Source organism: Thermobia domestica, unplaced genomic scaffold (genome assembly GCF_964235325.1).
Source record: "Thermobia domestica unplaced genomic scaffold, izTheDome1.hap1.1 HAP1_SCAFFOLD_830, whole genome shotgun sequence".
Taxonomy (NCBI): Eukaryota; Metazoa; Arthropoda; class Insecta; order Zygentoma; family Lepismatidae; genus Thermobia; species Thermobia domestica.
The window spans coordinates 52,269-65,977 of NW_027656540.1; positions in this window are offsets into that span (position 1 = coordinate 52,269).

Sequence of the window (13,709 nt, forward strand, 5' to 3'; positions counted from 1 at the left end):
CCGGCGGGCTCTCTTCTTGGCTTGCTTGAAGTCGTTGTCTGACTCTTGATTGCAGTCGTCGTCTGAATAATTTTCCATGTCAATGAGGTTGTCTTGGTCTTGGGTCTGGGGGGGGGGCTGGGGCAGACTGTGTTTCTGCGCTGTCGGTCGTGGATTGGTGTTGTGGGGGGGCAACGCTGGGGTTAGCCGCCTCTTGTAGTTCGTCTATGCTGACTGGTATGAGTTTGGGCTTGGTTCTTCTCTTCTGTACTGCACCAATATTGCTGAACCGCATGGATTTCAGCTGGTTAGTCAGAGTGGCCAGGGGGGTTGAACTGGGGGGTTTTCTGATGGGGGGCTCGGTGGGTGCGGCCCCTGATGCTGATCCTGTCTGCCCTGTTGTCGTGGTTTTAGTCATCTCTCTGCCTTGGGGGGGGGGTCGGGGGGTTGAAAATTGTGGGGGGCTGGAAGTTTAATGGGGGGGCTTAGCACTGGTGTTGCACTTGGAGACACTTCTATTGTACTATTGGTGTAGGTTATGTGGTACGAGAGTCTGACTGTATAGAATGTTCGCCGTGGCCCTTGAAAGGACCGCTGCGCTTGGGAATAACGTAACTTTTAACCAAAAATCACTAAAAAGTTTGTCTATTGCACTGTTTATGCACGTTTTTGCGTCCCGGGGCTTTTTTGGCTTGCGCCCGGCTGGCCGATTTTTCTTTTAGCCGATGTTACGAATATAATTATTAGTCACTATCGTTTTCTTATTGGATAAGTGGTCAATGTTTATTGAAAATGAGTGGGAGCTAATTTTCAGATTTTGAGCACTGGTTGCCACGATCCGCACACTGCCACTTCACTAGGCAGACTGGATGAATCCAGGGCCTGTCTTGTCTTTTATACGGAATTTGAACGCAGAATTGCTTCCGCCAATCAGCGTGCAGTATTTTCATACGAACTAGCCAATCACGGAAGGGTGCTTTCCTTCGAGTCCGCGCTTTCAGATGACTAGTTTTTGCTCTTCAGTGCTGTGGCTTTAGTCTGCTGTGTGCGTTTGGTGTCATGCACATGCACACACTAACTACAGCCTAGCTACTAAATAACACTTTCAGAGCACTTTCACAGCACTGTTAGTCACTAAACTTTCACTTCAGACTTCAGACTTGTCTTGGCGTTGTTTTGCTTGTTTGAAGTTTCGGGCTTGGGCCCATGCCTTCCATTTCTGTTGTAAGCTTGACGTGGTTGTTGTTGTTGGCATCTGAGTTGCTAGGGTCGCAACTGTCGCGCTCCCTGGTTTTTCGTCATCTGGTTTGCAGAGTTGTTATTTCTTCAGGGGGGACGAGGCATCCTGTGGCAGTGTCGTTTTGGGTTGGAGTGCCCTAAACGTGCGATTTCGGGGTTGTTCGAGGTGGTCGTGTTCCGCCAGAAATTGATGGCTTGTCTTGTTCTCACCTCTTGAAGCAATGGAAGGGTGAGGTCTTCGTGCAGTTGCGTGATTCTGGTGTCTCTGGAGTGACCTGTGATTACTCTTGCGGCTTTGTTCTGGATCGTTTGCAATGGTCGGAGGTGCGTTTTGGCTGCATGCTGCCACGCGTTGTGCGCGTACAGCATGATGGGGCGCAGGCAGGTGATGTATACATGTCTCTTCGTTTCCAGAGGTAGCGAAGGAGACAGGAGAAGTGGTAGTAGTGCCGTGAATCGCTGCAGTCCTTTCTTCGTTACTGCCTGGAGGTGTTTGGCGAAGGTTAATCTCCTATCGAGTATGACTCCCAAGTATTTTGCGTCTTCCTTGAGAGTCAGCACTGTCCCATCCATTGTGAGTCGGATGTTTTCTTTCCGTTTGGCCCTGGTGAAGTCCACGACGGCTGTCTTCGTGGCGTTGATTTTTATCCTCCAGTTCTTCGTCCAGTCGTGCAAGAGCTGGATGTGTCTTTGGAGATGGGTCGTGGCGTAGCGTATGTTGGAATGGCTGGCGAACACTGCGGTGTCATCTGCGAAGGTGGCCGTTGTTGTGTTTGGGGTAGTTGGGATGTCGGCTGTGTATACTGCATACAGGAGAGGTGAAATGCAGGAGCCTTGGGGGACCCCTGCGTTTGCTCTTCTGGGTGGTGTGACGTGGCCTGCGTGTGCGACTCGGAAGATCCTGTCTGCTAGGTAGGATTTGATGATTCTTATCTGATAGTGTGGAAAGGCTTGTTGTAGTAGCTTGTGGATAAGTCCCTCATGCCACACCTTGTCAAAAGCTTTCTCTATGTCGAGAAAGAGTCCCAAGGTGTGGCCTTCGTCATTAAATCTGGTGGTGATGATTTCAGCTGCTCTCACTAGCTGGTGTTCTGCGCAGTGTCCTGGGCGAAACCCAAACTGGTGGTCGGGGATGATGTTGTTTTCTTCTGTGTGGTGTTGCAATCTTCTTTGTAGTATCCTCTCAAACACCTTGCTAGTGTGGGAGAGCAGACTGATCGGTCGGTATCCGGTTGGGTTTTTGCGTGGGGCTCCTGGTTTCGGAATCATCACTATCCTAGCTTCTTTCCAGGCCGTTGGGTAGTGTCCTGTATGCAGTATAGCGTTGAATATCTTGGTTAGTAGTACGAGGGCTTTGCGGGGTGCATTGCGAAGAGCGGAGGGTGGGATTTTGTCTGGGCCAGGTGCTCGATGAGGATGAATCTTGCGGATGACTCCCTGGATCTCTCTGGGCGTGGTACGATCTGCTGGGGGAAGGGGGTCGGTCAGTGGGATGTGGTGGGTACTGTGATGCACTGCTCGGAGGATGGCTGCTGGAGGGAGAGCTTGATTCTGCTGGAGAGTTTCCTCGAGAGTGGTGGCGAACAGCTCTGCTTGGTCTTCTGGCCTGTGTATGAGTCCCTGGGGTCCTTGTAGGGGGAAGATTCTCGTTCCAGATTGAGGTTTGGTGATATGTTTGACCAGGCGCCAGAATTCCGAGTTCGGTGTGGTCATTGTGCTGAGTTTCTGATTCCACTGCTGGATCTTCAATCTTTGTAGCCGTTTGCGCACTCTGGTCACGAGGTTGTTCCAGAGGGTTTTGTATCTGGGGTGTCTGGTTGTGTGCCACTTCTTGCGGGCCCATCGCTTGAGGTGGATCAGCACTGTGGTTCGGAGTTCGTCTGGTGTGGTGGGTGGAGTGGTGGAGGTTGAGGTGGTGGTGGCTAGTTTGAACGCAGACATCATGGAGGCTGTGATGGAATTCACCGCTGCGTCGATGTCTTCTGGGGTGGTGACGGCCATTCGCGTGTCTATGAGTTGGGAGAGTGTGTGCCTGTACTCTTCCCAGTCGGTGGTATTGATGGTGGGGAGTCGTGAAGCTGGAAGGTGGTGATTGACTGAAAGGGTTTGTAACACTGGGACATGATCGGACGCTAGTGCTCGGATGGAGTGGGGTCCATCGAGAATTGCAATGTTGCTGGTGAGGATCATGTCCAGTACGTCAGGTGCGCCTCCGTTGGTGGGGTAGTGTGTGGGCTCTGGGGGAGCCGATGGGGTGAAGTCTATTCGTTGCAGTGCCTGATGAAGTGCGTTGCCGCCGGCGTTGGACACTCGCGAGTTCCAAGTCGGGTGTTTGCAGTTTAAGTCCCCGCCAATGAGGATACGGTGCCCCAGTTGTCGAAGAACTCGAAGATCCTGAGGTTCCAGTGCTGTAGCTGGTGGTCTGTATGCCGCAATCACTTGGATAGGTCCATCCGGTGAGTAGATAGTTATTCCCGTGGCCTCAAGGGATTGGAGTTGAGGGAGGGGAAGGGTGTCGTGGGCTATGGTTGATTTGATGAGGATTGCAGTGCCTCCTCTGGGTCCTTGGCGGTCGGTACGGATACAGGTGTAGTTTCGGATGCGGAAGGATGTGTGTGGTTTGAGGAAGGTCTCGGTGAGGAGTGCGACGTCTATGTGTTCGCGTCGCAGGAAATCTTCTAGGTTGGGTTTTTGGGGGCTGACTCCAGCTGCATTCCAATGGATAACCCTGAGGTCACGGGAGAGTAGACTTTTATTCGGAGCCATTATCGAGCAGACTGGCGACAACTTCTATCATGGCGGTGAACTTGGATGCGGAGTCCGTTGCTGCTTGGACTTTGCGAAGCCCGACTTGGAGTTTTTGTAGAAAACTGGTGAGGTTCAGCCCTTGGATTAGGGTCATGACCTCTTTCAATGTGTCTGCGATGCTCCCTGCTGGTGGCTGGCTTGTGGGTGATTCGTTGTCTGTGGTTTGTTGGTTCCTGTGGTTCTTCTTGGCGGAGGTTGCTTCTGTGCTCTGGTCTTGACTTTGAGGTGGGTCTCTGTCTTCTGTCACTGCTGCGTAGCTGTTGTTGGGAGGAGGTGCTTTTGGGGGGTTGGTGGGCTTGGGCGGTTGCTTGTCTTCTTCTGGCTTGTTTCTTGGTGGTGGTGGGGATCTTTTTGCTTTGGCTGCTTTGAGGACAGGGCAGCCCAGGTAGTTGGCGGGGTGGGCGCCATCGCAGTTGATGCACTTGGCTGGGGTGTCCCTGGTCTGCTTTGGGCACTCACTGGTGAGGTGGGGCCCTGCGCACTTAACGCAGCGTGGGAGCGCGCGGCACATTTTTTGGGTGTGACCAACTCTTTGGCACGTGTAACACTGGATTATTTCCTGTCCACGGTAATTTTCGACTGTGATTCGGTAGCTTAGTAGGTTTTTTAAATTGAAAATCTCGTGGTTCATGGGGTGGCGGTGGAGGGCGACCAGGAAGAGTGGGAACAGTGGGCGCTCTCCATTTGCGTCGCGGCGGCCTTTCATTTGGGACACTGATTTCACTGGGAACTTCAGGTCGATCAGGTCGTCATGGATGTCTTGAGTGGGGGTGTCCATGGGCAATTTACGTATGACTACTTTCATGGGCCTGGAGGGCTTTGGGACTTCTGAGGCGTACTGGTAGCCCTGTTGGATACAGAACGCTTCAATCTTCTGGTAGTCCACCATTGATTGGCAACGCATGGTCACACTATCCTTGTGTGGAAACACTTTGGGGGGTTGTTTGCATGTCGCACTCACACTTTTTACGAACGCGTGCACTTTTTGTAGTCCGTAGACGTGCAACGGAGGGACGTTCCTCTTGGAGAGGGATTCTTCTTGGGTGGGGGGGTCGTTCTCTGATGCTTGGTCGTGGTTCTCTGGGAGATTTTCAAGAGACGAGAACTTGTTTTTGAATTCTATTAATGATGAGATGTTCTGGGTGCGAGTGCGCTTAGCTCGCTTCTTTGGTTGCCGGAACTCTCCCTCAGGCGCTTGGTCGTCCTGGGTGTCGTAGTCACTGGCGGAGTCGATTTCTGTCATTTCTACTGCATTTGTTGTTGGGTCAGTGTCACTGGCTGACTCTATGGGGAGTTTGTCGTGTTCCTTGGGTTTTGGGGAGGGGGAGGTAAGCTCCTGCAGGTCTTGGTAGCTGAGCGGCACTTGTAATTGCTTGGAGCATGCCGTGCGACGGCGCTGCACTGCTCCCAAGCTGACGAATTTCAAGTTCTTTAGTTGGTCGCTCAGGGTGCCTACTTGTTCCGGGGGGGGGCCTTCTCACCGGGAGGGGGGGATATTCTTCTGACGGAGCACTGCGAGCCTGAGGATGTTTCATTTTCGCTGTGAACACTTGGAATGTTTTTAATCAGTTTTTTGAAAGTTCACTGTGGCCCTAGTAAGGACCGCTTGTGAGGCACTGAACGTGGCTCTGGAAAGGGCCAATGTCTGTTCTGTTATGTCCACAGAGTTCTTCGGTGGTACAGTGGGGAGTCAGACGGGAGCCTATTGGGCTTGCTCCCGCCGGGCCAATTTTTCTTTTTGCCTACTTGCAGACAACACTGTGGTATGCACTGTCTTGGACTGGGAATTCAAGTTTATTGTGGGAGACGGGACCTATTTTAGTTTTTGAAGCACTCTTCTCCTTTGGATGTATGCAGCGAACTGCGGTGGTTGCTGAGTGTTTTCTTGACCGTTGATTATTTGTAGGAAGTAACGGGCCAAAGCCCTTGTCTTCTTTCTGTGTTGTAACTTGGCGTTGGTTTTGAAGTGGTCGTATGTGATTGAAGGAACCGCAACTGTCGCAGGTTCCTTTAGTTGTCCTTCATGTTGTTAAGGCGGTTTTGGCATCTTGTACAGTCGACGGGGTGGGTCTTTGGTTCCGAGGGATGCGATGACTGGGTCTGTTGATCTTGAAGCCTTCATCCAGAATTTGGTTGATTGCTGATGGCGCAGTTCTTGAAGTAGTGGGATATCGAGGTCCTCATGAATTTGAAGTATTCGGGTGTCCATTGAATGGCCCGTGATAGCCCTGGCGGCTCTGTTTTGTACCACCTGGAGGTGGCGCAGGTGACACTGGTATGTGTGTTCCCATGCTGGATGGGCGTACATTAGGATGGGTAGGATGTACATTCGGTAAACATGTCGTTTTGTTTCTTGGGTGAGTTGAGGGCTCAACAGGATGGGTAGAAGGGATCGGAATCTTTGCGTTGCTTTCTTGGCTGTTGCCTCCAGGTGGGTTCCGAATTTCAAGTGATGGTCCAGCACTACTCCAAGGTATTTCGCCTGTTGTTGGATGGGTATGTTTTTTCCATGGAGGGTGAAGTTGTATTCCCGTGGAGTCCGGTTCCTAGTGAAGTCGACCAGTGCTGTCTTCTCCGTGTTGACTTGAATTTTCCAGTCGTTGGTCCACTGTTCCAGCTGTTCGATGTGTCTGCGGAGGTACAGGTGAGCAAATCTGAAGTTATGGTGACTTGCGAAGATGGCAGTATCATCCGCAAAGGTCGCCGTCATGGTTGTTCTGGTGGTGGGAAGATCTGCCGTGTACACATTGTACAGGATCGGGGACAGACAGGATCCTTGTGGCACTCCTGCTCTGATCGTTCTTGGTTCTGTGAGGTTGCTCGCATGGGAGACTCTGAAGGTGCGGTTGGTCAGGTAGCTTTTCAGAGTTTTCACTAGGTGTCGTGGTACTCCTACTTGCAGTAGTTTGTGTAGTAGACCTGTATGCCACACTTTGTCAAACGCTTTGCCTATATCTAGGAAAAGACCGAGGGTGTGGCCTCCTTCGTTGAACTGATAAGTTATTTGTTCAGCTACTCTGACCAGTTGGTGGGTGGTGCTGTGACCAGGCCTGAACCCGAATTGGTGAGGAGGAAGGATGTTGTTTTCCTCGATGTGCTTCATCAGTTTCTGTTGTATCACTCGCTCGACCACTTTGCTTGGATGTGACAGCAGACTGATGGGTCTGTAGCTTTTGGGTTCAGTCCTGGCCGCTCCTGGTTTGAGTATTAAAATTACCCTTGCTTCTTTCCATGCGGCGGGGTAGTATCCTGTTGCTAGGATTGCATTTGTTAGTCTACATAGTAGAACTATAGCCTTCCTCGGAGCATGTTTGAGTGCCAGTGGTGGAAGCCTGTCTGGGCCAGCTGCTTTGTTTGGATTGATTGTTCTGATGATTTGCTGAATCTTCCGAGGTGTGGTTAGCTCTTGCGCTGGTAGGTGATGCTGTCCGGTTAGTTGCTGCATGCTTTGCTGTGTTGCTTCCAGGATTTCCGCTGGTACTGGGGTGTTGTTCTCCGTGAATGTTTGTTCCAGATGATCTGCGAGAAGGTCAGCTTGCTGTTTCGGTGAATAAATTAGTCCTTGCGGCCCACGCAGCGGTTGGGTTTTGGGGGGTCCAGGTGTTCTTGACAATGACTTTAGAAGTCTCCAGAAGTCTCTGGATGGGGTTTCAAGCTCCTGAAGCCTGGCGTTCCACTGGTTGAGTCGGAGGCGTTGGAGACGTTTCTTCACCCTGGTAGTCAATGAATTCCATAGGGTTTTGAATGCTGGGTGGCGTGTGGCCTGCCATTTCTTCCTGGCCCAGCGCTTTAGGTGGATAAGTGCTGTAGTCCTCAGATCTTCTGGTTTCTGCTCTTCTGGAGGGATGAGCTGGGTAGTTGTTGCCAGTCTATATGCGGTTTGCATTGATGCCGTGAGTGTTGCAAGTGTGGCATCTATCTCGTCCGGTGTGTTGACTGGCAGCCTGGGGTCGATCATTTCTGCAAGATTCCTGGTGTAATCGTCCCAGTTAGTTTGACGGAGGCGTGGTACTTGATTGGCTGGAACGTGTGTACGCAGCGCTACCGTCATGGTGACTGGGACGTGGTCTGAATGAAGTGCGATGACTGAATTTGGTCCGTCCTTGATTGTAATGTTAGCCGTGAGAGCCATGTCTAACACATCTGGTTCACCTCCATTAGTCGGGAAGTGTGTAGGATCAGGGGGAGCTGTGGCCAGGAAGTCGATGTTTCTCAGTGCTTGAAACAAGTCTCGTCCGCCCTGGTTGGATACCCTAGAATTCCAAGCGGGGTGCTTACAATTCAGGTCCCCGCCTACGAGAACTCGATGTCCTAGTCTTCTTAGCGCTTGCAGGTCCTGGGCTTGGATAGGTGCCAATGGCTTCTTGTACGCCGAGATGAGCTGAAGAGGGCCATCTGGTGAGTGGATGGTTACTGCTGTGGCCTCTATGGTTTGTAACGGTGGCAACTGTAGTGTGTCGTGAGCGATGTGTCTCTTCACTAAAACAGCTGTGCCTCCCTTGCGTCCTTGCCGGTCTGTTCTATACATTACGTAGTTGCGAATCTTGAAGGTGTCTGGAGGATGGAGATGTGTTTCGCTAAGTAGGGCTATGTCAATCTTTTCTCGAGTGAGAAAATCTGTCAGCTCTAGTCTTTGGTCTTTAATACCATTCGCGTTCCAAAACGCGAGTCTCAGGTCACGGGTTATGGTTGACTTATTCCGTTCCATCATCGAGGATGCTGGCTGCAATTTCAAGGAGGGTTGTGAACTTCGTGACGGGGTCTGTAGCTGTTTTCATTTTCTGTAGTCCTGACTTCAGGGTGTTCACGAATTTTCTGATGTTAAGTCCCTGTAGCAATTCCATCACTTCCTTGATGGTCGCTGCCAGGGATGGTTCTTGACTGGAATCTTGCTGCGCTGGGGTTGGCTTGTCTTGGTTGCTTGGTGTTCCTTGTGGTTGGTCTTCCTGTCTGGTTGGCTCTTTCTCTGGGGTGGTTTCACTGGTGGTCGGTGTTGGTTTTGGGTTCTGGGAGGTTTTCCTTGGATGAGGTTTGGTGGACTCTTCCTGGCGTGGTCGGCTGTTCTCAGTCTTGTTGGACGTGCTTGATTTTGTTGGCTTCTGTTGGGTGTCTGCTGTCTTGGATGTGTTTTCCTGATCGTCTGCTGGCGGCTGGGGTGGGGGGAATCGTTGGTTGCCTCTCTTCTGTTTTGCCTTCTTGAGGTAGTCACAGCCCTGGTAATTTGCAGGGTGGGCTCCCTGGCAGTTAGCACACTTGGCTGGTGTTTCCCTTGATGTTTTGGGGCACTCTCTGTTGTGGTGGGGTCCTGCACATTTGACACAGCGTGGAGTGGCATTGCAGGTCAGCTGGGAATGACCTGTCCTTTGGCACCTGAAGCACTGCAACATGTCTGTGCCTTTGTACGGTTCTATCTCTACTCTGAAGTGGAGTAGAAAGCGAACTTTATATATGTCGGAGTTGGTGGCTGTTTTTGGGAGAGAGACCAAGAACAGCGGAAAGAGTGGTCTGACTCCCTTCTCGTCTGGACGGCCTCTGAGTTGGGAGACCGCAGCAGGTGTGTATCCCAGTGTTTCTAAGGCTTTATGTATGTCGTCAGGTGATGTGTCAAGTGGCAGCTTCCTGATTACCACTTTGAGAGGTCTGTTTGATTTTGGTAACTCCGTGGAGTACGAAGCATTCGTCTGGAGGCAGTAGGCGTCGATTTTCTGGAAGTCCTGCATATTGGCGCAGTGTATTTTTATAAAATCTTTGTTGTGAAAAGCCTCTGGGGGTTCTGTACATGTGGCAGCCAAGGTCTGGACGTATGTACTTCTGTTCTTGATGCCGTATATGTATATTGGCGGTATCTTCTTCGTTGCGAGATTCGGGAGGGGGATTTCCTTGGGGCTTTCTCCCGTTTCTTGGATGATGTCCATCTTCTCGATTTTTTCCGAGATTGCTGTTTCGTCGTCCTCTTCCTCCTCGGCTGCTGCTTCTCTGTCAAGTTTTTGCTGTCGAAGAACCGAGTACTGGTTTCTGAATTGCACTACAGAAGCGATGGTTGCACACAATGACGTTTTTGGTCTGAACGTCTTCTTGGGGGTGATATATCCTGATGTGTCGTCATTTGACGTTCTTGACGGACCTGCTTTCGCGCTGTCAGTTTCAGCTTCTCTAGTCTTGTTTGCTTGTTCCACTTGGGGTGTGGTTGGGAGGGGCGGGAAGACCTCCTGACTCGTTGTCTTCGGTGCTGGCTGGTTGTCCTTCGTGGGTTTGTGGGTGGGTAGAGGCTCCATTGGCTCTGGGATAATTCGGGGGGAGGGTGGCACTACTCGTTTCTTTGGCACAGGCCCAATGGGCGTGTACTTCAAGGCTTTATACTTTTTCAAAATGTTCTTACTGTCCTGGATGGGTTTTCGCGTACGTTTAGCCTGTCGGTATGTTCTGCGCTGTGATTGGCCGGTGAGGTTGCGTCTCTCCGACCAATCAGATTCGTTGCCCTGTTCGGGGCCACACGCGGAAATTCAACAAAACTGTATAGCGAGTACGAAATGGCGCTTATTGTGGCTGTTGTTCGTTGTTCTAGCTACAGCTATGCTACTCCTTCCCCTACTGCTAGCTAGAGCATGCACACTTAAGTGTATTGAAAATAGCCACTTACAGTTCTCGTACCTCGCTGAAAGTTCACCAAAGTGATGATGGGGTGCTTAGACGTACACTGGCAGGCAGCGTTGAGTTTGGTTACGGAGCGCGGACCGGATAGAAAGCACTTGCTGAGGCGGGCTGAGGTAAACAGAAGTTCGTAGTTGCCACAACGATAAGTGTGTTTCCTTCTATTTTGATAAACGATTTTTTTCAGGTATTCAATGAATGCACCAGATCCTATTCTTCCTTACTGGCTAGAAGAAACTTTATTCCACATAACTCAAAAGGCATTTGTTTTTATTCGCTTTTCTATTTTATGTTTCAGTCATTGCTAAGTCGGTCACACTACTTTTTCACCCTCCTTGTGCTTATAATTTTCATAATTTAACATGGAAATACTTATCAATAAATAATTATATTACCATGGTAATTAACTTCAATCCTTCCTGTGATTATACGCAAAGTACCATCTTCGTACTGCTTACTATAGTTCAATGAAGGGAATCTATAAAGTAACGCGTGTCGCACACATCTGCCTTGCAAACTCCCTGGCCTACTTCCAATGTATAGACTTTTATTTCAAATCCTGATTTAATTTCATAATTTTCTGTAGATTTTAACATTTTATTACCCAGCTTCTTAATACGAATGACAATCAAGCCTAAATATTTATTCCCTTTAACTTTATTTTTCTTTTTTATTTTGTGCCTTGTTTCATATTTGTTCTTACGTTAGCAATTAACGCACTTACCGTAGTTATGTATGAACAGGTTGTTTCTATATTTATTTTATTCCAAATAAATTAAATATATATACGGATTATTTTATGGTAGTTGATATTTTCTGTTGTTTCCTACGTGAATTGAGGAAACGCACGGACTTTCGCCTAATTCTTGTGCTACTTTCATATGTCTGTATCTGTCGAATGCTGTCGATCTGTCGAAATGTGTATTACTATCTGTCGATTCATCGAGTGAACTGAATTCGTTAACCATTTCACCAGGCGCGCATGCATTTTTTTTTTCTTCTAAGGGATCCAAGCTTCGGGGGGCAAGGTTCCAATACTACAAGCCACTATGTCTATATACTATTATTCTGCATTCGAAAACACGATAAATATTCCACTTACTTTTTCACAAAAACATGATACAGACAGAGTACAGATGAAGTGTAAGATCAGATTTATATTGATGATACATCAATATTTTCCCTGTTAATAACTACATTTAATGAGAAAGTCTGCAAATGTATGTTCACTTAGGAACTTTTGCGAGGAGTCCGCACCCGGTGGACACCCCGTGAGTACGCCTCTGCACTTGACTATACTTCGAATTATACTGCAAACAGTTGTATTTTAGTTTCCCCGTTTAGTTCATCGATATCATTAACACAAAGAAAATAGATGTTATAGATGCGTATTCTCAGTTCTCGCTTTATATCCGGACGTCTGCAAAAATCTACTCCTTTTCTTTCTTTCACGCATCCACCAAACTAACAATGATTTGTATTATAATATTTGCGCATAAAATGTATATCTCATACCTTCCATGTTCTCAAGTATTCATAGACAAAAACGGTTACTTTCTGCGAACAAATTGTCCAAACACAGTGCAAATGTCATCTATAGATTGTCCTGGTTCCGTCTGCGTGTACATAACAATGCGTCATAATCATACATTGCACATTAAGGATATCAATTAATCTTCCCAAATTCCTAGATATGCCTGGCAAAAGTTCCGCGTGTTGTAAGGATATTACATTTGTACTACCGACAAGGTGGTATCTTCCAACATTGAAGTTCAATAAACCCCAAATGTGTCGGATATAGTATTTGATTTCTTGTCTCATTGTTTGCGTCAGAGATGTCTTCTCAAGTTAGGATTTACGATACATACAGGATGAGTTGTATATATTGTTGCTGCCAGCTCTATATTAATCCCATATTTGTAAACGAATAAAAACAGTATTCTAATTATAACAATGTGCTCACAATTAATTTTATTCTTAATTGTTATACGTATTGTTGATTAAAAATGAAAATGTTGCTAAGTGAATTTTATTAATATTTTCTGTTGCGTGATATAGGAAGTGAGTGAAATATTGGAGGAATATAGTGTGCGTAGCAGATGATGTGCAGTGGCTTTGGATCGCCTGTGATAAGGTAAGGCATTTGCTATTTTAATTAACACATTTTATATACTGTAATCCTAATTATTTTTATGTGAATGTGCTTACTACTTGTGTATTCAGTGGGACCGATGTTTTAATATGTATGGTCAAGCAGTGTCGAGCCTGGTCAGTGTGTGGATAGGTGACCATTTTTTGTAAATCGATAACATTTAACTTTGTAAACACGGATGAAGTAGAAGTATATTTATTTTATTTTTTACCTCAAATATGTAGGACACTTCTCCTTTGTACATCAATTATTATTATTAGTTCAACTTGTTTACAAGTTAAATGAAAAGAATAGTCGTTATCGTGTGATGATTGTGCTCATTAGGCTAAAGAAGACTCGTGATAAGAAAGAAAAGAAGAACGGTGCTCAAGTTTCGTCACAGCATATTCTCAAAAATTTACAGGCAAAATTCAGTGTTCTGCATGAAAAGGCATATTTGTACGAAAAAAAAAAATTCTGCAGACGACAGAATTAAATAAAGTAATACACATGTATTTTAGAGTTACTGGTGTAAAATCATTACAAGTGCTTTGCCAGGTGGCCAATAAAAAGCACGAATACTATTTAAGGGAGCCAAAACAGGAGAAAGCTGGGGGCCTGAGCGATAGCAAGAATGTGCGTCCAAAGTGAACAGGAGCGAAGGCGACGCGGGTATACGTATAAGCAAGGGTAGTGGAAACCAGTTAGTTTTCGAGTTTCAATAGCACTTGTCATGCATCCATACTAGTAGCGCCCCGCTTGTAAACATTAAGTACACTATGCAAGAATACACCGCCGGTGGAAAATAGTACCTAATACAGTTATCTTTCATATATACTGACTTATTTTACAGTAGTAACCCAACACTAGTAAACGTAAAATAAAAGTGTATAACTTTATA